At 33.8% G+C, this 21242-nt stretch overlaps 3 long non-coding RNA genes across 27 annotated transcripts; 1 reads left to right on the top strand and 2 right to left on the bottom strand.

Annotated features, from left to right (window-relative positions):
* Positions 1 to 9329: 9329 nt before the first annotated feature.
* On the bottom strand, positions 9330 to 13916 carry LOC148197013 (uncharacterized). 24 transcript variants are annotated; one of them, XR_015780260.1, is made up of 9 exons: positions 13341 to 13916; positions 13149 to 13231; positions 12963 to 13057; positions 12127 to 12204; positions 11380 to 11432; positions 11156 to 11218; positions 10929 to 11074; positions 10768 to 10832; positions 10447 to 10663 (listed from the first exon to the last, which is right to left on the bottom strand). It is a non-coding gene; the product is annotated as an uncharacterized LOC148197013 (long non-coding RNA). The 24 variants fall into 24 exon arrangements; XR_015780268.1 differs by having other exon boundaries at positions 11380 to 11448; positions 12127 to 13057; XR_015780270.1 differs by having other exon boundaries at positions 11156 to 11448; positions 12302 to 13057.
* A 2069-nt stretch (positions 13917 to 15985) lies between these two features.
* LOC148197012 (uncharacterized) lies at positions 15986 to 18513 on the bottom strand. 2 transcript variants are annotated; one of them, XR_015780209.1, is made up of 4 exons: positions 17773 to 18513; positions 16993 to 17327; positions 16285 to 16386; positions 15986 to 16179 (listed from the first exon to the last, which is right to left on the bottom strand). It is a non-coding gene; the product is annotated as an uncharacterized LOC148197012 (long non-coding RNA). The 2 variants fall into 2 exon arrangements; XR_015780208.1 differs by lacking the exon at positions 16285 to 16386 and having other exon boundaries at positions 17773 to 18506.
* Positions 18514 to 20049: 1536 nt separating this feature from the next.
* On the top strand, positions 20050 to 21018 carry LOC148197011 (uncharacterized). Its single transcript, XR_015780455.1, has 2 exons — positions 20050 to 20147; positions 20363 to 21018. It is a non-coding gene; the product is annotated as an uncharacterized LOC148197011 (long non-coding RNA).
* The last annotated feature ends 224 nt before the right edge of the window (positions 21019 to 21242 follow it).

The following is a 21242-nucleotide window of genomic DNA, read 5'->3' as shown; positions in this document are numbered from 1 at the left end:
AAATGAAGAGATAGAAAGATAAAAAGATAAAAAGATACAAAGACAGAAAGATACAAAGAAAAATAAATAAAAAAAGTCAAAAGATAAAAAGATAAAAAGATGAAAAATAAAAGTAAAAATAAAAAGATAAACAGATAAAAAGAAAAAAAGATAAAAAGATAAAAAAAATAAAAAAATAAAAAAATAAAAAAGAGAAAAAGAGAAAAAGAGAAAAAGATAAAAAAGAAAAAAATAAAAGAGAAAAAGATAAATAGATAAGAAGATAAAAAGAAAATAAAAAGATAAAAAAATATAAAAAGAGAAAAAGATAAAAGGATGAAAAAATAAAAAGAGAAAAAGATAAAAAAAGAATAAGAGAAAAAGATAAAAAAATAAAAGGATGAAAAGATAGAAAGATAAAAAAAAAAGATAAAAATTAAAGATAAAGTCTAATCAGTTAAGAATCACACAAATAAAATAGTTATACCACAAGTCCCCGATAACGGCGTCAAAAACTTGATAAACAAATTTTTAATCCCTGAAGACGGAGTCAAAAACATGTTAAGACATCGGCAAGTGTACCGAATCATATCAAGTAATAATAAATAGTAAGACCAAGTATCATTTCCCAAGAGACTCACGACACTAAACACTTATGTGATTACTCAACTAATTAAGACTCTAAAGCACAAATTGTGAGGTTTTTGGATGCAAATGCAATAAAATAAACATGAATGCAATTTGATCAATTGAGGCTAAACACAAGAATGAATGGATGAAGTTGATGATATTGTTATTGGGTTTAGAGTTCACATAATTTACTCTCATGCATATATGAATTCATCTTCTTCATTAATGTTAATGACACTTTCTAATTTACCTTAAACTCGATGTCTCGGTGAAGAAAGCCTAATCCTAATTACTAGTTCACAATGTCTTGTCTCCCTAGCAATTAATCTGCATTACATTCGCAGAAGCTTAAAGGCAACCGATCCTCCTATTCCTATGTCTAGGTAATATTGCTTCTCGAAGAATTTTCCTAGATCTAGATTTTCCTGTATGTGTCCATATCGACAAAATCAATAATCATGCAATTGAATGAGTTAAACAAAGCATGCATAAAGCGTAGAGGAAAAACCCTAACAATTATTGAAGTAAAGCATATATAATCAAGAGTCCAATGCCATAAAAATGACAGAAAACAAGTCCAAGGCCATAAAAATAACAGAAAACAGGTTCAAGCCCACGTTGTCGGCGCTCAACGACGCTTTTGGTGCTCCGCGGTAAGTGTGGCACTGGCGCTCAGTGCAATTTGGCCCTCAGCGCAACTTTTTCTGCACTCTAGTTGACTTTTCTGCATTCTGGTTGACTAGTTGACTTTTCTGCACTCTGGTTCATTTTTCTGCATTCTGGTTGACTTTTCTGCATTCCAATCATTCGGTACTTTAACTCTTCCTTCAAATCATTCCAATAACCTACAAAATCAAGGGAATGTAGCACAAAACCATTAAATTCACCTTCAACTCTCTTATTCACAAAACTAAAGCAAAAACATGAGTTCAAGCAAGCTTCTAAGCAAAAAAGGGTGTTTTTAATATCAAAATTAAGTCTAAAAATAACGATTTTTCAATCGTTATCAGAATCATGTTTTTCTGTTAGGTTGTATGAATAAGAGAGTTGAGATTGAATTTGATGATTTTATGACTAATTCCCCTTGTTTTGGTAGGAAGTGAGATAATATGGAAAGTAGAGATGAAGTGCCAAGGAGATGGAGGTAAAAAAGGCTTGGAAAAGCACCAGAAGGGAGGATTGCTCGAAGCTTGGCGCCCCATTTGAAGGCTTAAGTGTAGAAGAGTGTCGCTCACCGCCTGGGCATCCCTTTTTGTTCGCTTGAGCGCCAGAAGCACGAAGCTTGGGCGTCATCTGTGAGGCTTAAGCGCAGGAAACCACCGATCACCGCCCGGGCGCCCTAAGTGGGGCTCTTGAGCGTTAGTGACACGGGCTTGGGCCTTGTTTCTGTTTTGTCTTCGCTCTATTTAAAGGACCCAAGAGACCTAGGTTTGGTCAGTGCAACAACATACTCTTCCACTCTCTCAAGTAGGATTTGCATGCGGGAGCTTCCATCCTCTACTTTTAGGGTTTCTATCTCATGCTTTTCCATTATTCATCTAGTTTCACCATGTCTATGGTGAACTAAACTCTATTTGTTGTTGAGGGATGATGTAACCTTGTGAACTCTCATGTATTTGAATTGATTCTCAATAACATATGGTTTTTCATTAATTTTTAGAGTAATTCATCTGTGATTATAACATGCTTTGTTAAACTCATTCATAGCATGATGTATGAATTGCATGAGTGGTAGGAGGTTCCTTACAATTCAGGTTCTTGTTGAATTACTCCCAAGAGTAATATTTCTTAGGGATGAGGGTATGAGTCTTGGTCATCTTAAAGCGCTTGATCTTTACATTTAATTACTAGGAATGTTAGGAATTGCATGAATTGGTGATTAAGGACAAACTTATTTCACCGAGGGATTAGGTTTAAGTGATTTAGTGAGTGACGTTAACATTGGTGTATATAGAAGAATTCTTACATACATGGGAGGGAACTTGGTGAAATATAACCCCAACAACATACCCATGTCATATTAAAAACAACATTTGTTCATCACTGTGTTATTCTACTATTGATCCAATTGCATTCATATTTAATTTTTTGTCTTTGCATTTGAATCCAATGATCTCATTTTCATTAAGTCTTAATTAATCGAGTTATCACACGACTGTCTAGTGCCGAGAGTCCTTTGGGATATGATACTTGGTGATAGAAGCAACTCCACTCTTCAAGACTGAGCAGCTTCTCGGACCAGAGGTAGCAGCGGAATGGAGAATGGTTGGAGATGCACAGGTGCACGGAAGGTGTTTGATGAAATGTTTGGTGCGGTTTTGGAGGTGTGTATGCAGTGGTTCTAACTCAGAAAGCCTTCCAAGAGGGAAGGAAGCTAGAGAATGAGTGGCTAAAGTGGCACAAGACTGAGAACTTGAAGAAGAAGTGTCTGGAAACAATCCAACAACATTTCACTATATCAATTCAAGTTGATTTACAAGAAAGATAAGCTCTCTTTTATAGAGTAAGAGAAGCCTCTGAAATGTGCAAAGGAAGCTACCAATTTACATTCAAACGTGCATGAAGCTACCAGCTAGATATGTTTCACGTGGGGAATGTGCTTCAAATGAAGAAGATGCACGTTTTGGATGTGTTTCACATGGGAAATATGGTCCACGGCTGGAATGTGCTCCACATGTGCATGGTTGAATATTTTGCACATGGAAAGAGTTGAAAATGTGCTTCAATGTGAAGGCTTCACGGTTTTATTGTGTTCCCTTGCTTGGTAAGCTTTTTAGGATGTATAAGCATACTTTCCATCCTTATTAATGTCCTACAAAACAATGTGACTAGCATTTAGTTATAGAGAAGAAGGATTTAGTAAATAATACTCCATAGAAGTAAAGTAGTAAATGCTCCCTCTTCTTCTTGGATTCTTCTAGCCATGGCTCTAGTTATAAGTCCTATTTGTAGTTTAGATGGTCCTCCATCACTTGGTCTTACCAGTTTATATTACTTGTGCGATTTGGTACACTTGCCAATCCATCAACAAGTTTTTGGCGCCACTGCTGGGGACTCACGGTTTAAACTATTCTATTTATGTGATTCTTGATTAACTTTGACTTTATTTTTTTTATTGTTTTATTTTATTGTTATTATTAGTTTTGTATTAATTTTAATTTGAGTTTAACGTAGTTTGTTTTAGTTTTTGTGCTAACAATGTTATCTAGGTTCTTGTGTCTATTGTTTGCAGGATGCAATTCGGACAAGGTAATTTCAACCACTAGAGGAAACCTCACTCAAATATGGAAGCAAGTCAATATGGACAAGCTGCCAGACAACAATAATGGGAGCAAAAAACCTCTCTATTAGAAATAATGGTTAAAATGGATGACACACTTCAACAATTGATGCAGACATCTGATTCTCATCATAAAAGCACTGAAGCAACATTCATAAGGATAAAGAGGCATCTCTGTCACATAATTCAGAAGCTGGAAGTTTTTGGAGGTAATATGAAAGTAAACCCTAGAGAGTAGTGCAAAGTTGTTGTTACCTGAAGTGGCAAAATTTTACATGAGAGAAAAATAGAGAGAAAAGAAAAAGAGAGTCTGAGTGAAAAAGGAAAAGATGGAAAAGAAAAAGAAAAAGAAAAAGAAGAGAGTGAGAGAAATGAAAAAGAAAAATAGAGGGAAGAAAAGAAAAAAAGAGAGGAAGAGGATGAGAGAAAAAAGAAAGACTTGCATGAAAAACCCCTTCCTTACCCTAAGAATTATTCTAGGAAGGAGAAAGAAAAATAGTTTGAGCGTTTCATGGAAATTTTCAAGAAATTGGAGATTAACATACCTTTCTCCGAAGCTCTGCAAGAAACTCCCTCATATGCTAAATTTCTGAAGGAGCTCCTCACTAAGAAAAGGAAGTACATTGAAGTGGAAACCATTGAAGTTCAAGGAAGCTTCATTATTCCTTGCACTATAGGAAATATCTCTGTTGGAAAAGCTCTAATTGATTTGGGAGCCAGTATCAATCTCATGCCGCTTTCCATGTTTGAAAAGATTGAATTTGGAACTCAAGCCTACTCGGATGACTCTTCAACTTGAAAATAGATCGCTGAAATATCCTTATGTGGTAGCTGAAGATGTGCTTGTGAAGGTAGACAAATTTTTGTTTCATGTGGACTTTATTATCTTGGAGATGGAGGAGGATGTAAATGTGCCTCTTATTCTTGGGAGACCTTTTATGAAGACTGCAAAAGTGTTGATTGATGTGGAGAATGGAAAACTAAAGGTGACAGTACAAGATGAAGAAGTAAATTTTGATGTGTTTGAAGCTATGTCTCACCCAAAGGATGACAAGGAGTGTTTCCATCTTGACACTCTTGATGAAATTTGCATGATACAAGAAAAGAAAGCAAGTGATAATTTTCTTTTGGAAGAGATGTTAGTTGACACTTGTGAAGAATTGAATGAGAAAGAAGAAGAATTAAATGATGAGTGCTTGGAGGATTTGAAAGAGTTGAAAGAAGTCCCTTTACAAAAGATGGAAGAGATCAACACAGAAGAAAAAGAAAAGGAAAGCAAATTGGAGCTGAAGATGTTATACCCACACTTGAAGTATGTGTTCTTAGAAGAAGGTGGGAATAAACCAGTTATCATCAGCATTTCTCTCTCTCCCAAAGAAGAAGAAAAGTTGGTCGAGATACTAAAAGCCAACAAAGGAGCTATTGGATGGTCAATCTCAGATCTCAATTAGTCTGACGTACTGCATGCACAAAATATTTATGGATGATGATTACAAACCAGTTGCTCAACCATAGAGAAGGTTAAATCCAGTGATGAAGGAGGAGGTGAGAAAAAAAGTGCTAAAGTTACTTGAGGTTGGTATTATTTATCCTATTTCTGACAGTGCATGGATTGAAAATACTGTTATCTACGATGTAATTTTGACACTAAATGCACCATTTTCTGCTTAGGAACTTGCTTGGAATCATGTTTTTGTTTTAGTTTTGTGAATAAGAGAGTTGAGGTTGAACTGATGGCAACCCCTTTAGGGACTTCCCATCCAAAGAAGTATCAACTTTACTCTAAGACCAAGAAAGGGAAGTTGAATAAATGACTTAATCTTTTCTTTCTAAGTCTTAGCATGTTCTCTTTAACTAATTCCATTTACATTGTTTGTAGGACAATAAAGGTTGGAAAGTTCCTAGGAGAGTTGCTAAGCAAAGAGGAAACAAAAGAAGCAAGTAGGAATGTATGTTGCAACCAGCCATGAAGCATGTTTTCCACACTTTCCATGTGCAACACATTCAGCCATGGCTCTTCTTTACTTTGAAGCACACTTTACTTGTTTTTCACCTGAAAACAAGCCACACTGTGAGCCATCTTCATTTGAAGCACATTCTCCATGCTTCCCACGTGAAAAATGCAACTAACGTTCATTAGTTTTCAGCACATGTAATTAGCATAATTCAGTAGCTTTCCTTGCACACTTCCAAGCTCATCTTCTCCTATAAAAGAGAGCTTCATCATTTGTAAACTCAACTTGAATTGTATAAAGAAATGCTGCTGAATTGTCCAGCCAATTCTCACTTTCGAGTTCACTGTCTTGTGCCTTCTTAGCACACTTATCCTCTAGCTTCCTTCTCTCTTGGAAGACTTTCTGAGCTAGAACTTCTGCCTACACACTTCAAAACCGCACCAAACAATTCATCAAACACCTTCCGTGCACCTCCAACTGCATCTGCGTTTTCAAATTTCGCTGCCACCTTTGGTCCGAGAAGCTGCTCATTCTTGAAGAGTGAAGCTGCTTCCATCATTTGGCATCAAGAGCCAAGTTTCCACGCTGCCACTGCCAGAGCTAAGTTGCTCTTTCATTCATTTCCAGTTTGTTCGTGTTGTGTTGTTCTACTGTCATGCTATTTTTGATTTTTTTTTTCAATTCTGTTTGCTTAATTCGTACTTGAGCTTGTTGTTTGTGTTCATTCAGTTGTTCCTTAGTGTTTCTTCATCATTTTAATCGGTGCACTTTGTTTGTTTGAGTTCAAATTCAGCTTTGTAAATCAATTTCAGTTTCTGTCAAGTCTTGTGTAAATGTTTTTGCCTTTTTCATGCTGTCAAGTGTTTAAATCTGTTCCAGCTTTATTTCTTCGTTGTTGATTGAGTCCAGTGCATTTGCTAGCTATATGTTGATTATATAAGCAAGGGCATCATGTCCAGCTTTGATCATTGGAGCTAAAAGCAATGCAAGCTTTGTTTTCCAGTAGCCAACTCTGCACAACAACTGATTTTCTGGTTTAATCTTCTATAATCTGTGTTGGCTAACTTTTTCTGATTCTGAAGCTTTGCACAAGTTGTTTGATGTGTTTAACCAGTTCTCAAATCCTTATAATTCCTGTAAAGTGCATAATTCAAAAAATGAGTGGTTGAGTTCATCCAAAACTGTTGGCAACTTCAACATCAAATATTCAAATCTGGTTTAATCTGTGCAAGCTGTTTCTGTCCCGAATTTTTGTTTCTAAAGCTTTGTGCAAGTTTCTTTGGTGTTGTTAAGCATTGCTATAACTGTACAAACTCATTAATCTCAGAAAAGCAAAATGTGTGGTTGAGTTCATCAAATCTGGTTTCAAATTCTGCATCAGAATTCACTTCTAGATTGATTTGTTGCATATTGTTTCTGCCAGTTTTGGTTGTATCTAAAACTTGAGACAAGTTTCTTTTATGATGTTAAGCATGTCTCAAGTGATAGTAACTTCAATCAATCACATATTTGCAAAATGAGTAGTTGAGTTGAGTCAAAATTCACTAAACAATGCTGTCACAGTTTTTGATCAGAGTTTGCACCGTGCTTGCTGTCATAGCTTGGTTTTAGGCTTTAAAATCTCCTAGCTAAAATTCTGAAGCTAGATCTAGTGCATTAGGAATTCTTTGAGTCTTTGATTGATCCATCCAGCTTTGACTCCACTGCTTTCTCAAAATCTGATGCAGTTTTAGTGCATTTTTCTGCACTTTTAGCAACTGCAATTGTGTTTTGACGAATCTGATTGTTTTGGTGCATTCTTACCATTTGAGAAAGTTTATTTTACCATTTTAAACCTTTGTGCACTATTCATTTGGTCAAATTTGAGCTGATATGAAAAATCACTTCCTAAACCATCAATTTTACCTAAATTTGGAAATGAACAAGTGAATTTCAGCTGCAGAGTGTTTCTTGGCTGCAGAGTGAATTTTATCCAACCTTTAAATCTTTATTTCTGGATTGGCAAAAGTTGGTTTCAAGTTTCCAAATGCAATGATATGCTTAAAAGAGTGTACTACATCCATAAAAAGCAAGAGAAAACCAAGCAATCCAGTTTTGACCCCAAAACCCGAAAATCACAAAATCTGAAATTCATTGGAGACTTTCATCAAACAGTTTGCAAAATTATTAAACAGTTTCACTGCACTTGATTTTGATCTTTGTTTTTGCTTTTTCTTGCTTGTTTAATATGTTCTAGTGCCTCTCCTAGGTTCCTTTTGTGTCCCTTCTGTTATTCCAAGCTTAAATTTACTTGAACTCAACTTGTTTGCCTTCAAATTTGTGCCCAAAAACTGTACTGCAAAAATTAAATCCTGATGTAGCAGCTGATTTGTTTGTTGACTGGTTTGGTGTTTGCTTTGGTGCTGTGACGTTTTGGTGCAGTGTTTCTACCTTAGATTACTTGCTCCAATGGGGTAGCATCTTAGGAAGTGGATAAGGTGTTAAAAGGGCCACAAGCTTGGACTCCAAGTGCACTTCTTTCTTGCTGTTCCAGCACCAATTTCAGTAGCAGTTTCAACAATCATACCACCTTTTTGCTCATGATTTTGGACCAGCACTTTGTGAAACAACAGCCACACTTGGCTTTGCTACTTTTGTAAAAATTTTACTTGTAATTTTGGCTTGGTGTCACGGAAATGGGTCATTAGTGGCATCCCTTGCTGCCATGCTATTGCAGCAATGAGATTCTTAAATTTAGATCCAGAAGACTATCTACTTATTTGGTTCAGAAGGTCCACATATGATGAAACATATGCTTCAATCATATTTCCAGTGAATGGGCACCTTTTATAGGAAAGAACATCATGCCCAGACGTCCTTCCACCATTTCAAAGAAAATTACCTGCTAGAACAAAGAAAAAGAGAAGGTTGGAAAGGTGGGAGCTAAGGAGGGATGAAACCTAGATGACCAAAGGTGGCCACCGGAAGAAATGCAACATTTGTCGTGTTGTTGGGCATAATAGAAATCAATGCCCTTTACATCCTTAAGATCAACTAGACCTACCACAACCATCTGAAGCAGCACCACCCCAATCAACACAGGAATCCACAGAGCAACCAATTCAACCAATCAGAAGGGACAAGTTACCAATTAGGAGACCATCTCTTTTATAATGTTCAAAATTTGGTGCACTTGGTACTATATCTGTTTTGAAATACTTCACTAATTAAAAGCTGATGTCCTTTGTAATGTTTTGAAATACTTTATAATGTTTTGATATATTTGGCATTGGATCTGTTATGATGTGTTGTTATGTAACTAGATGGTGTAATCATGAACTGACTTTTGATTGTGAAAATATATTGATGTACTCATGAATTTAATGTTTTCACGTACCCATGTTTTGATATTGATTTTGACCACTTCCATTTTATGCACACATCACTCATCATCATGAGGACCAGATTCACACATATTTAACTGAAATAAGGACTAATTTGAGCAATTAATGTTAAAACACAATTCATTCATTCATTTAATACAAAACACAGTTGTCCAACCTTAACAATGGGACCATCTAACAACCTCAACCTTTTAAAACACAAAAGTAAAGCAGGTTGGGACCACCTAAAAACACATATTACACATCAACCTAAACACACACTTTCAACACATCAACCTAAAAACACACACAACATAGCTATGATCAGTACACTGAGAACATACACCACTGCTACTAAGAATTGGATCCTTCTCTTCAAAGCTTTTACTGTCTTCTCCATATAACAAATCTTCCTCCTTTGACTACCAATGATAACATCCCTTTCATCAACCTTTTCTTCATTGCACCACTTGAAATAGTTACAAGACATCACATTACCAGGTGCACTTTGTTATTCGTTAAACACATTGTTAATTACAAACACAAAAAAAATAGACTTTAATTACAAATGTTTTTATTCACATCACCTTGTAGTTACGACAACCCCAAAAATTTCTTCCAGGATTTTTTGAAGTTCTAGCCACTTTTACTACTATCCCTACGCCCATTGAACCACCACCATGTGAGGAATTACAACTTCGGTGCCCGAAGCTATTGCAACAAGAAGAAGAAGATTGGGAACGAGACATGGCTCATCACTACAAGAAAAAATTAAATTACATACCATCAAAATCCGTATATAACACCCAAAATCCGTATATAACACTTGATTACATACGGCTTACATACAGATAAAAATCTGTATATAAAACTATCGTAGCTAAATTATATACGGATTTATCCGTATATAAATTATATACGGATATATCCGTATGTAACTTATATACGGACAAAACCGTATGTAATTTATATACGGATATATCCGTATGTAACTTATATACGGATATATCCGTATATAATATCCGTATATAATATATCAAAAAAATAATTTTCTTTTACATACGGATAAATCCGTATGTAACATAAAATAGAGAAAAAAAAATATTTATAAAAAACAGAAAGCTTTAAAATAAACAAAAAAAACTTACAAATATAATATTATATAAGGTTATTGCTATTAGTTTCAACTTTTAACAAATGTAAAGAATTTATAATATATAATTATGCTTAAAACAAATAATTAAAACATAAAAATTTTATTAAAAGACTTTATAAATAGAATTCAAAACAAACCAGCCCTTGTACAATATAGAATTGAATATTAACTAAACTATAATTTAAACCTAAAATATAATCAAGCTCTACTCATAAAGAAACTCTGAAACAATTGTTGCTAGCTCTGCAAATGTTGCACAAAAAATTATTGGGTGGAAGACCTTCTTCAAGCTTGATGGAATCTGAAAACAAAGGGAGGGGATAAGAAATGACATAACTATAATAGACTTGCAAGGGAAGCAGAAAGTAGAGACATCTATATAAAAGATCCATAGACATTTCTGACCTCTTAGATTGAATCCTTTTGGCGGAACATAAACCAACTTGGGAACATATGTCATCAGGTTTCACCTACAGAACAAGATCAAACTCATTTAGGTCCAAAGAGTGAAAATGCAAATCGATAAAATTTCACAAACCAAAAACCATGTTCAATTGGATACCTACCCCTGATACCAAGAGAATCTCCAGATATATCGAAGCACATATAGTTGGACTAGCACATCTCTAATAATGAAATTAGGTACAGATGAAACAACAAAAGAAATATTGAAACACACCATAATGGAACAACATTGGCAACTGAGATCATCCTACAGTTCACAGTAGTAACATTTGTAAGCATAGCTATCTACAAATATATATTGAGTGGAAACTCACAAAAAAGTACTCACCAACTGCTTGACAATAGCGTTGCCAACTTTAATTCCCATAAAAATATTAAATTAAATAAATTCCTACAAAAATATCAAATTAAAATATCAAAGTAATAGGAGCAAGAATTTCTGCTGTGAAAGGAAAAAGAAAGTGAAGACATGAGCTGAGATTGAAGGGTAGTAGAAATGGGAGTGAGAGGTCATGATGAATACTGTGACAAATAAGTTATTAGAGCAATTACAATGGTTGCAAGAACATGGCAATACACCACAAACACCCTTGGGTTCGTTCCTGCTGAGAAAACAAGTATCTGTGAAAGTGGCAACTTTGAATGAAACTTTATTCCAATTGAAAAGTTAACAGCGAGTAGTCTTTAATTAAAAAACAATAATTACAGTCAAACCAATATTGGAAAAAAAGTAATAAAGTCATTTAATTGCAAATGAAATCTATAACTTTTAACATATTAATAACACATTGTTAAAGGAGAAAAGAATTAAAATGTATAATCAAACATTTTATCTAAAAAGAAAGAGAAATGCAACTATTCCATCATGAAATACTTTTATTACTTTTATAAATAATAATACATGATTTTTTTCAAATTTTGGCCCAGAATCCTATTGAAGTTGGAATGGAGACGGTGGTACCTTATATTCACTCCCATTATCTTAATTTTCTTTGTCTATTCATTAAACTTTTAGTAGCATTAGCAAAAAGGATGAACAAGAAAAAAATTAATAAAATACAACTTCATTATTTTTATTTTAATATTGTAGGTTTAATTCATTATTTTTCTAGTTCGTAAAAATAGCATAATTTTTCCTCTTTTTTACAATCATCTTTTTATCAACCTCCAAAAGAAACAAAAGAACATGTGTCAAAATAATTAGGCTAACAATGGCCCATAAAGACAGATAAACAACAAAAGAAAAGTTATTCTCATATTCAAATATCATTATTTACATGAGTTATTCATAATTCTTACCATATCAGGTAATTCTCTAATAGATGAGATTTCCATAAGAAAGCCAATTTTGCAATCAAAAGAGCTAGAAGTAATATCCTGGAAGAAAAGTTAACAGTCAGCTTAAAGTTGATAAGCTTTGGTACTTTAATTTTCAACTAGTTCATGAAGATTTGTGTTACAAGTGATCCCTAACCAATACATGCAGATTTGGCCATGGACATGTATTTTTCCCAATTCATTGTACCTGCTGGTTAGCAACAAGGCCAGGGCACTTTTAGTTACTTTTATTTGATATTCTCCCTGTATATAGCCTGTAATCATATGTCACATTGAAGAAAATTGAACTTGTTTATGCATATCTAAGCATACCCTGCACCTTGGTCGATTATGAAATCACATAAGCAAACCAATTGTCATGTCCATTAGTAGGAATTGAGATCATCAAATCATTAAAATCTCCAAAATTAGGATTCAAAATCTCATAGATACAAATTAACTTATGAATCACTATGGTAAATTTCTTGTCTTATTAGTAAAATACAGCAGGGTACAAAAAAGAGTATGAATACTAGTAATGAAAGGTTACTTTGCCAAATTAGCTTCTAGGATAAAGTTTTCTTTTGTTTCTTCATTAATTTCTCATTCATGAAAAACACAAATCTCTACTTTCTTTCTCATGGAATGCTAACAACAGGTGGGTTTCACTTCCAAGCATGGTATACTTTTACTTGTAACAACAATGGTCAACTCATTAGGAAATAGTTACCAATATAACAGTAAAAACCTGAAGTGCCAATAAATACCACAAATAAGGCTAGCCACTGAACATGTTAACTCCACATAAAACTCCTTACCTGCATATCGTGTTTGCAAATAAGGATGAATCCATCGACTTGGTCAATTGCACAAAGTTAGGCTCCTGAATGCCCACTAATTAATCCATTAAGACCTAAGAACATGTCCAAACCAGGTCAGAGAGAATGATGAACAAAACAACATAACAAAAACCTCGTGAGAAAACAAATATCACCGAAACATACCTTACTACCACTTCGAATGTTTTCAAAATGCAACACCCTCGCCTCAATCGATATCTGGTAACAATGGAACAACGTCTTCCGAACTACACCACATATCGTTACGTGCAATAGGAAGAAAGAAGAAACAAATTAGGGTTTTCGAGTTTTGCAATTTTAGGGATTTATGAATCAAAGAAGAAAGGGATTACTTACTAGATGAAGGAACTTTGTTAGCGTGACCGTGAGTGCAAAAAGAACGAAGCGTGATGGTCATAAGAGAGTATTTTCCTCTGGGACAAGTTTTCCATGATCTAAGGCATTTGCTCGTTGGTGATAGAGGTAGGAGCAAGGGTTGAGGTTCTGGCTGAAGAGCATAGCCATGGAAATGTGAGGAACTTCTAGAACCTTCGAGAGCCTCTACGCTAAGAGGTTCCTCCCAGCTCCAGGCTTCCCTATCATCACCCATTACACTCCACGCTTCGGCTTGCAACCCTGTGTGTCAAGCATGCCGTGTGTCGCACACTCCTCTTCTCGTCATCCTTGTAGTAGCACTATGCAACGGCCGTCGATCCAAACCCTCGGTTAGACCGGAGCACGAGGGCCCTCAACGGCACCGCGATCCCATTCCCTTTCTCGAAACCTCATTAACGAAAAACACGTGACGATGGTTTGTGATCGAAAGGGAAAGAGAAGAGAGGGAAAGCTCAGAGCGAAAGAGATGAGAGAGAAAGCTCAGAGCAAAAGAGATGAGAGGGAAAGCTGGGAATGGCTCGAGAACTTTTCAATTAATTCTCAGGCTATTAGGTTTTCACTTAGGGTTAAATTTTTAATTTTTTATTATTTTTTAACATTCGTACATAATATCCGTATGTAATAGTTTTATTATATACTGATTTAGATCCGTATGTAATAATTGGTATGTAAATGGCCTTTTTCTTGTAGTGCATCAACTACCAAGATTGGGAAGAATAATGGTTAAACTCGAACCTCACTTTCGCTTTCACTGAAGTAAAGTAAAAAACCCTAACCCTAATTTCACTCTCCACCCTCATCAAAATTGGGTTTCATTAAATAAATGGAATTTCTTTCAGAATCCACTACACCTTAGTGTGCCTGAAGGTATCCACGTGGGTAATTAAATGTCATCTCAACATTGTTGTGCACACCTCTACTGTCTGCCGTTAACGATTTAAACGACGTTTGTAAAAAGAACCAAATTGAACAGATTTTACATTCATTAGGATAACAATGAACAAAAAATAAAAACAGGAACCAATTCGAACGCACTTGACGAAAATAGAGACCATCAAGAATATTGAGCCTATTATATTTGGTTAATTTTATTATAATAATTTAAATAAAAATAAACAAGATATTTTTAAATAAAGGTTATATAAGATGCATAAAGATAATGTTATAAGATTGAATTATGAGTAGTATACGTAATCCAAAAAATAAAGGGACACTTATCTTATTAGTTGAAAAAAAGCCTTAAATACTTATTTCGTTCGGATGTTAAGAAGTGAATTTTTGTTTTGTACTCAATTTTAAAAATGAAGACATTAAATTCTTATCTTATCAAAATTGTATGAATAAAAAGTTGAAAAAGTAAGAACATTAATTTCATGCTGATCCGCCGTACTTTTTATTTTCTCTCACGTATGCTCTTCAATTTTTTTCCCTCTCCTGACTAGCTTTTTTTTTCTTTCCGGACCAACTTTTTATCTTCGTTGTCGGGTACGGGCTCCCGATCTGACGACGGCTTTGGGAGATTGCAGTCCCTGCCATGGTTTCTGATTCTCTTGCTGTCTCGGGGATATGGAATGATTGGAATCCATGGCTGAAATGAGAGAAAAACAAAAGGAAGACGAAAAAGAAAAAGATGAATGAGTCGACAAAAGTGAAGACTCGATGAGACTCTTTCAAGTTTGTTTTATTTCGTTTCAGAAAAAATATGAAATGTGTCGTAGAGACCTTTGATTCTTGAACTTCGGTCCCTACGCGCTATCTACTTCTTGAGTGATTCTTCCTACACCTCACTGCCTTCATCCTGCACCCCCAATTTTACTTCTTTACCCTTTATTAACAAAAAGTCAAAAATTAATACCGCACTTCGAAGTGCGTTTTAATTAATTTTTTCCTAACCGCACTTCGAAGTGCGTTTCCTATTTTAATTAATTGTTTCTTTCCTAATCGCACTTCGAAGTGCATTTCCTATCTATTTAATTGTTAATTGTTTCTTTCCTAACCGCACTTCGAAGTGCGTTTCCTATCTATTTAATTGTTTCCTAACCGCACTTCGAAGTGCGTTTCCTATTTTAATTAATTGTTTCCTAACCGCACTTCGAAGTGCGTTTGAATTAATTCACTACAAAAAAATAGATTTTTACCGGGGGTTATTTTTCTCGTTTCCGGCGGTTTTAACCCCCGGAAAATATGTTACCCGTGGTTAGGAAAACCGTTGGGAAAACCTGCGTCGTTAAGTAATTACCGGCGGTTTTTTAAAAAACCGCCGCAATTAGCGGGGGTTTTGAAAAACCGCCGGTAGTAGTGGGGGTTTTACTAAAACCGCCGGTAGTAGTGGGGGTTTTACTAAAACCGCCGGTAGTAATGGGGGTTTTACTAAAACCGCCGGTAGTAGTGGAGGTTTTACTAAAACCGCCGGAAATAACCGGGGTTAAGCAAAACCGCCGGTAATTTGTGAGGATTTATGAAAACCGCCAGTACTTTTGAGGGTTTTTCAAAACCGCTGAAAATGTAAATAATTTAATTTTTTTTATTATTCAAATTACTTGATTATCATTAATAAACCAAAATTAAATAATATGAAACCAAAAATTAAATGTAAACATTAAATATAAACAAAAATATTATTATATAAATTGTAAACATTAGAAATACAATTAATGTTTCTTAAAAATTAAAATTAACATGTTATGAATAATAATTATAGTTTCTTCATTATTTTCATCATTTGGTACTTCTTCATTTTATCCATCATTTGATATGCTTCCTTTTTTCCATCATTTGATATGCTTCCTTTTTCAAATACCTACAATATAAAACAATAATTAGTTAATAATATTTTAAAAAAATTATTAGACAAATTAAAAACAATAACATATGCAAATATCAATTATATTAGAGTATTTCATACCTTTAGCCAAAACTGAAAAGCCAAAAGCGCCATATTCATATATTTCACTGCCCTTAAAATCCCCAAGTTACTCATGCAAGACGTGTAACACATGTCTACAAGCTAAATTAAAAAAATAAACAATCATAATAACTCACTTTTTAAAGTTTAAACAAGCAGGGCCCTTATTATTAAATCTCATTAAATTTTTAAATTAAAGTAATTTAATACATGATGATTACCAATATATGTTTACAATGAGACATTTTTTGAAAAAAAAAATTATTGCAAAATTGTTATTATTCAATTATAAATTTTCAAAGCAATTCTAAAACACGTGTAATCATTCTAAAATGACAGAATAAAATACACACAAAATAAGAAACAAGAAAAAAACATTGAAGCATAAAAGCATAAATCAAATAACTCTAAAGGTTAATAGTTCAGATGACCAGCTGATGTAGTAGTAGTACTTGAGCGAAAATCAATCCTAAATATAATGCTATTCAGAATATAATAGCAGAGTTTCAGTTTTCTTTTCTCCCTAGTCTAGACCCCATTCAAACATATTCTGTTATGCTCTTATTTGTCAACTACATCTTCTAAAAACCTCAGCCCAATACCATCACATTTCATAGAGATCAGTGCTCAACCATGTCACCAGTTATCAGATCAGGCATCAACACAAAATTCCACGGTCACTATTACAAACATAATTCTACATCTTACCTTTGTCCGGTTTTGAGGGCACTTTTCATCTTTAGGAGGCAATGGTTCTATTGCAGCCCTTTCAAGTAGCAGTAAAACATAATCCACCAGTACAAACATGTCTTTCTCAACATGAACAATTGGTGCTGGTATTTCTTCAGCATCCAGTCATTTCACTTTAGCTTTTTGGTTTTTAGTCTGGCCTTCAAGAGCCTTCAATCCACTATGCAAGGAGTCCATTACCAAAGTAGAAGTGACCTCTTTCTCAATTAAGAAATGCTAAAATTATATCTGTCTTCTCCCTAGACATGTGGCGCTTAGAAGTCTGGCCAATTTTCCCCCAAAAAGAAAAGAAGCTGCATGCATTTTAATATTAGATCAGAACAAAATACGACACCAGAACCCAAACGTCTGAGATACGTGGGAATTGATGATAATACATAATATCAAATAGGAAAACAATATGCCTTCCAATAAAAAGAAATTATCAAATCATATTTAATTTCAAATAGGATGTAAAACATACATTTCAAGATACACATGAAATAGACATACTGCCTGAAGTAAGCTATAATACATCAAAACCACAATAACCTATTTCATTTGACAATGACATTCATTCCTCTTCTGTATCTTTTTTACAATATGGCTAACATTTTTTTTACTTTCCAGATTGAACGGGAATTAAATCAAATTTTTCAGTACAAGTGTTAAACTATTTATTGATCTGCAAGTGTGAAAAAGAATAAAAATCATCCATCCAAATAATTACAGTAGCAAATTACAGTAGAAAATACTTACCTCGTGAAGCTCTAAAAGTTGATCTCTGATATATTACACACGCTCACGAACCTCAAGACGTGAATCTCCGGTCTATAAAACAAAAACTACTAAGATACAGATCTCTATGTAAGGTCCACACTGGAATAAGTAATTGAATTCAAATATGAAAATAAGGAAGCATTCCCTAAGAATCTAAGTTATTTTGTGCATTATAACAAGAAGATGCTTGTTCTGTTTCTAGATAGTATTTAATCTATTCATTTTGAAAAATGACCTTTAATCGTGTATGCTTCTAAATTTTGTACCAAAATATCAAACTTCTTGAACTTATATTTCTGTTTCACGCTTCTAATTCTCTCTCTGTTGGCTCTGCTCTAAAATCAATGTTTTTCAAAACTGGACTTCCTGATGTCTTTCTCTTGAATCAGGATTATAGAAATTGCGATTCAATACGAGCTTACGTTCCCAGTACCTAACATACCTAACATAGAAAGAAAAACAAGAACTCTAAAACATATATGCATTCCAACCAAGATCATACATCACAACATGCTCAATATAACACAAAAATCAATCAATTTAACCATAACGATTTACATGATATTATAACCACTAAATTTGAATGGAATGAGGTTTCCCAATTTCTAGGGTTTTGGAAAGAGGATAGGACGATGGAAAAGAGAATTTAGATGAGGCTAAGAGGACGAGAGAATTAGGAATTGCAGAAGGAGGTTTTCAAAACCGCCAAAAATAAACCTCCCTTAAAATACATTATTTTGGTAGTGATTGTTGCACTTTAAATTCAAAATAATATTTAACATTACATATAATAATTATTATTTAATTCAATAAACAATTTAATAATTATTTTAATTTCATAAAAAATTAAAAAACTTAAATACAATTAAATACATAATAAATAATATATTAAGAAAATAATAATATGTTGAAAAATAACAAATTCAACAAAATTTAACAAACAAATAAAATAATTCAAAATATATTAAAACAAAACATTTTATTTAACAACTAACATAAAAAATTAAATTTATTATACTAACCTAATAAAAATAAAACCTAATAAAATAAATATATACTAACCTAATAAAAAAATTAAAAAACTAAACCCTAAAAATCTAACGCACTTCGAAGTGCGGTTTGTCTCAGCCGCAGATCGAAATGCGGTGGGATCTCCGTGCTTTACGCATTTTGAACTGCGCTAGTGGGTTTGTGCTTTCCGCAGATCGAACTGCGGTTTCTCTGTGAAGGGTATCATTGGAATTAAAATATGTTTTGGAGGTGCAGGAGGAAGTTGCCGCAGTTCAAAATGCGGTTTCTCTGTGAAGGGTATCATTGGAATTAAAATATGTTTTGGAGGTGCAGGAGGAAGACCGTGAGGTGCATGGAGAATCACTCCTACTTCTTGTGTGCTACATTGCTCTGATTACTCATAATACATTGTCTGCACTTTGTACTCTACTAAATATGTTAATGCAATATTGGAAACTCTTTCTTTTCCTTCACAATAATTAATACATCTGTGTATTCATTTGCATATTATCATCTTTTTTTTCTAATTTCCTTTTCTTCTAAATTTCAAATTCACCAAACAAAACTATTTTATTTTATATATATTAAGACTATTATTAAATTCATTTACTGCTTTTTTTATTGCACCCATCAAAATTATATATCCTTTCCTTGTATCCTATGGTTTTATTGAAGCTCCTGTTCAGACTTCCGTTTATAAGTATTTTTTGAAATGATAATGTTAAATTGATTGAAATTCATTAAACATTAACAAATTTTATTAAATTTGACTACAAAGGAACATTTAACAGTAGTAGAAAGACTTTTATGGTAAATTATACATTTATATTAAATTATGTTTAATGTTATATCTACGTTAAAACAAATTTTCAGAGTTAATTTGTCTGGTTATAGCACAATTTGTTGCAGGAACAACTGAAACTATTTTTTTTATCATATATCAACTATATTTGATAAGTTGAAATTGAATTTACTTAATTTCAAAACAAATTTGTGAGCATTAACTGCCCTTGTATTTTACTTCAATTTAATAAAATTTAAATAAAAGTATTTTTGTCGCTCTGTGTCTCTGATTTTGGTAAATAAAATATTTATGATGCATGGATCAGTTGTCTTTTTACTTTTATATGTTTAATTTAATTTTTAATTTTTAATAAGTTATATTTTTCATTGTTGAGAATTTTTTCTGAAGATAATGAAAAAGTTTTAAAACTGACCAAAGACTTAGAATATATCAAACCCTCTTATGTTACAAATTTTATTTTAATGATTGATCGAGAAAAAGAAGAAAAAATAAATACATTACAGTCCAGAGAAGGAGTTATTCCACCGCAATGGTTGAAGTAAGTAATCCAAAATGCTGACAGGCTCCTCGAAAACAGAGAAATAAGCTTCCTCGAAAGAAAAGAGAAATTTTCCTTTCATTTCCTCTAAATCTCAGCATATTAGTCCTTTCATTTCCTCCAAATCTCAGCATATTAGAGAAGATGCAAAAAAATTAACATCCCTCATTCACTCGCTTTTAAATTAGCAAATCTAACACGAGTTTAATTTACAGGGCAAATTCACATAAACTCTGAATTCTCTGCAAACGAACACATCCTTAATGTTCTGATTGTTTGGAAGAATGACCCTGGTCAATTAAGGGCTGGATTGCCCTAATCAAAACGCAAAGCAGTGAAGAAAAAAGGAGATCAGGTTTCTTCCCTATTTTTTTAAGTTGTATCAGAGACTCGAACCAAGGCTTGAAGGATTTGAGTGGTGCTGGAACCAGGGCACGCGAGTTCTAAGAGCTGAACCATGGTCTGCAGAGTTGCGTTTGACATTAGAGTTTGGTTTTCTTTTCTCTTTTGTATAAAGTAGAGATCACAGTAGGGAGAGAAGACAAAGAATCCAGTTTTTTATTTTTTTTCCTTTTCTGTCAGTTCTGATAAAGGCAGAGAATCGCACAAATAATTTCTCTTCTTTCTTCCTATTCCGAGTAGAAACGGAGTAGATAGTAGTGCAGAGTGGAACCAATGTGTTCTAGAGGGTTCGAAGTGCAGTAAGAATTGTTCGTTCCAATGTTGTTCGAAGTGGCTTGGATTTGCAGTATAGAGAAGAGCGTTGAAGGTTCTTGTGAGAACAAAGCGACCTCAAGAACTCCCCTTTGTAGAAACTCAGCATATTGTTATAAGTATATCTCTTTAATTGTGATTGTTAAATTCTTTGGAATTGGTTCTCAGTTGTTGGTTCTCTTTAATTTCCTTGCATTTCATAGCATATTGAATTCCTGTTTCAGAGTCGTGCATAGTAGCAGATATCCAACTGGGGTTTTCCATTCCATAGCTTCTGCATTAAATTCCTGTCTTTAAGTTGTTGCTCTGCATTTCATTTATCTTTAAATTTCTAGCCTTCATGCCTACTGTTGATAACCACTTGGAGTTCTTACATAATAT

This window comes from Vigna umbellata, chromosome 6 (assembly GCF_029865625.1).
Source record: "Vigna umbellata cultivar VRB3 chromosome 6, Vumbellata_1.0, whole genome shotgun sequence".
Lineage (NCBI taxonomy): Eukaryota > Viridiplantae > Streptophyta > Magnoliopsida > Fabales > Fabaceae > Vigna > Vigna umbellata.
This window is presented reverse-complemented; position numbering and strand designations above follow the sequence as displayed.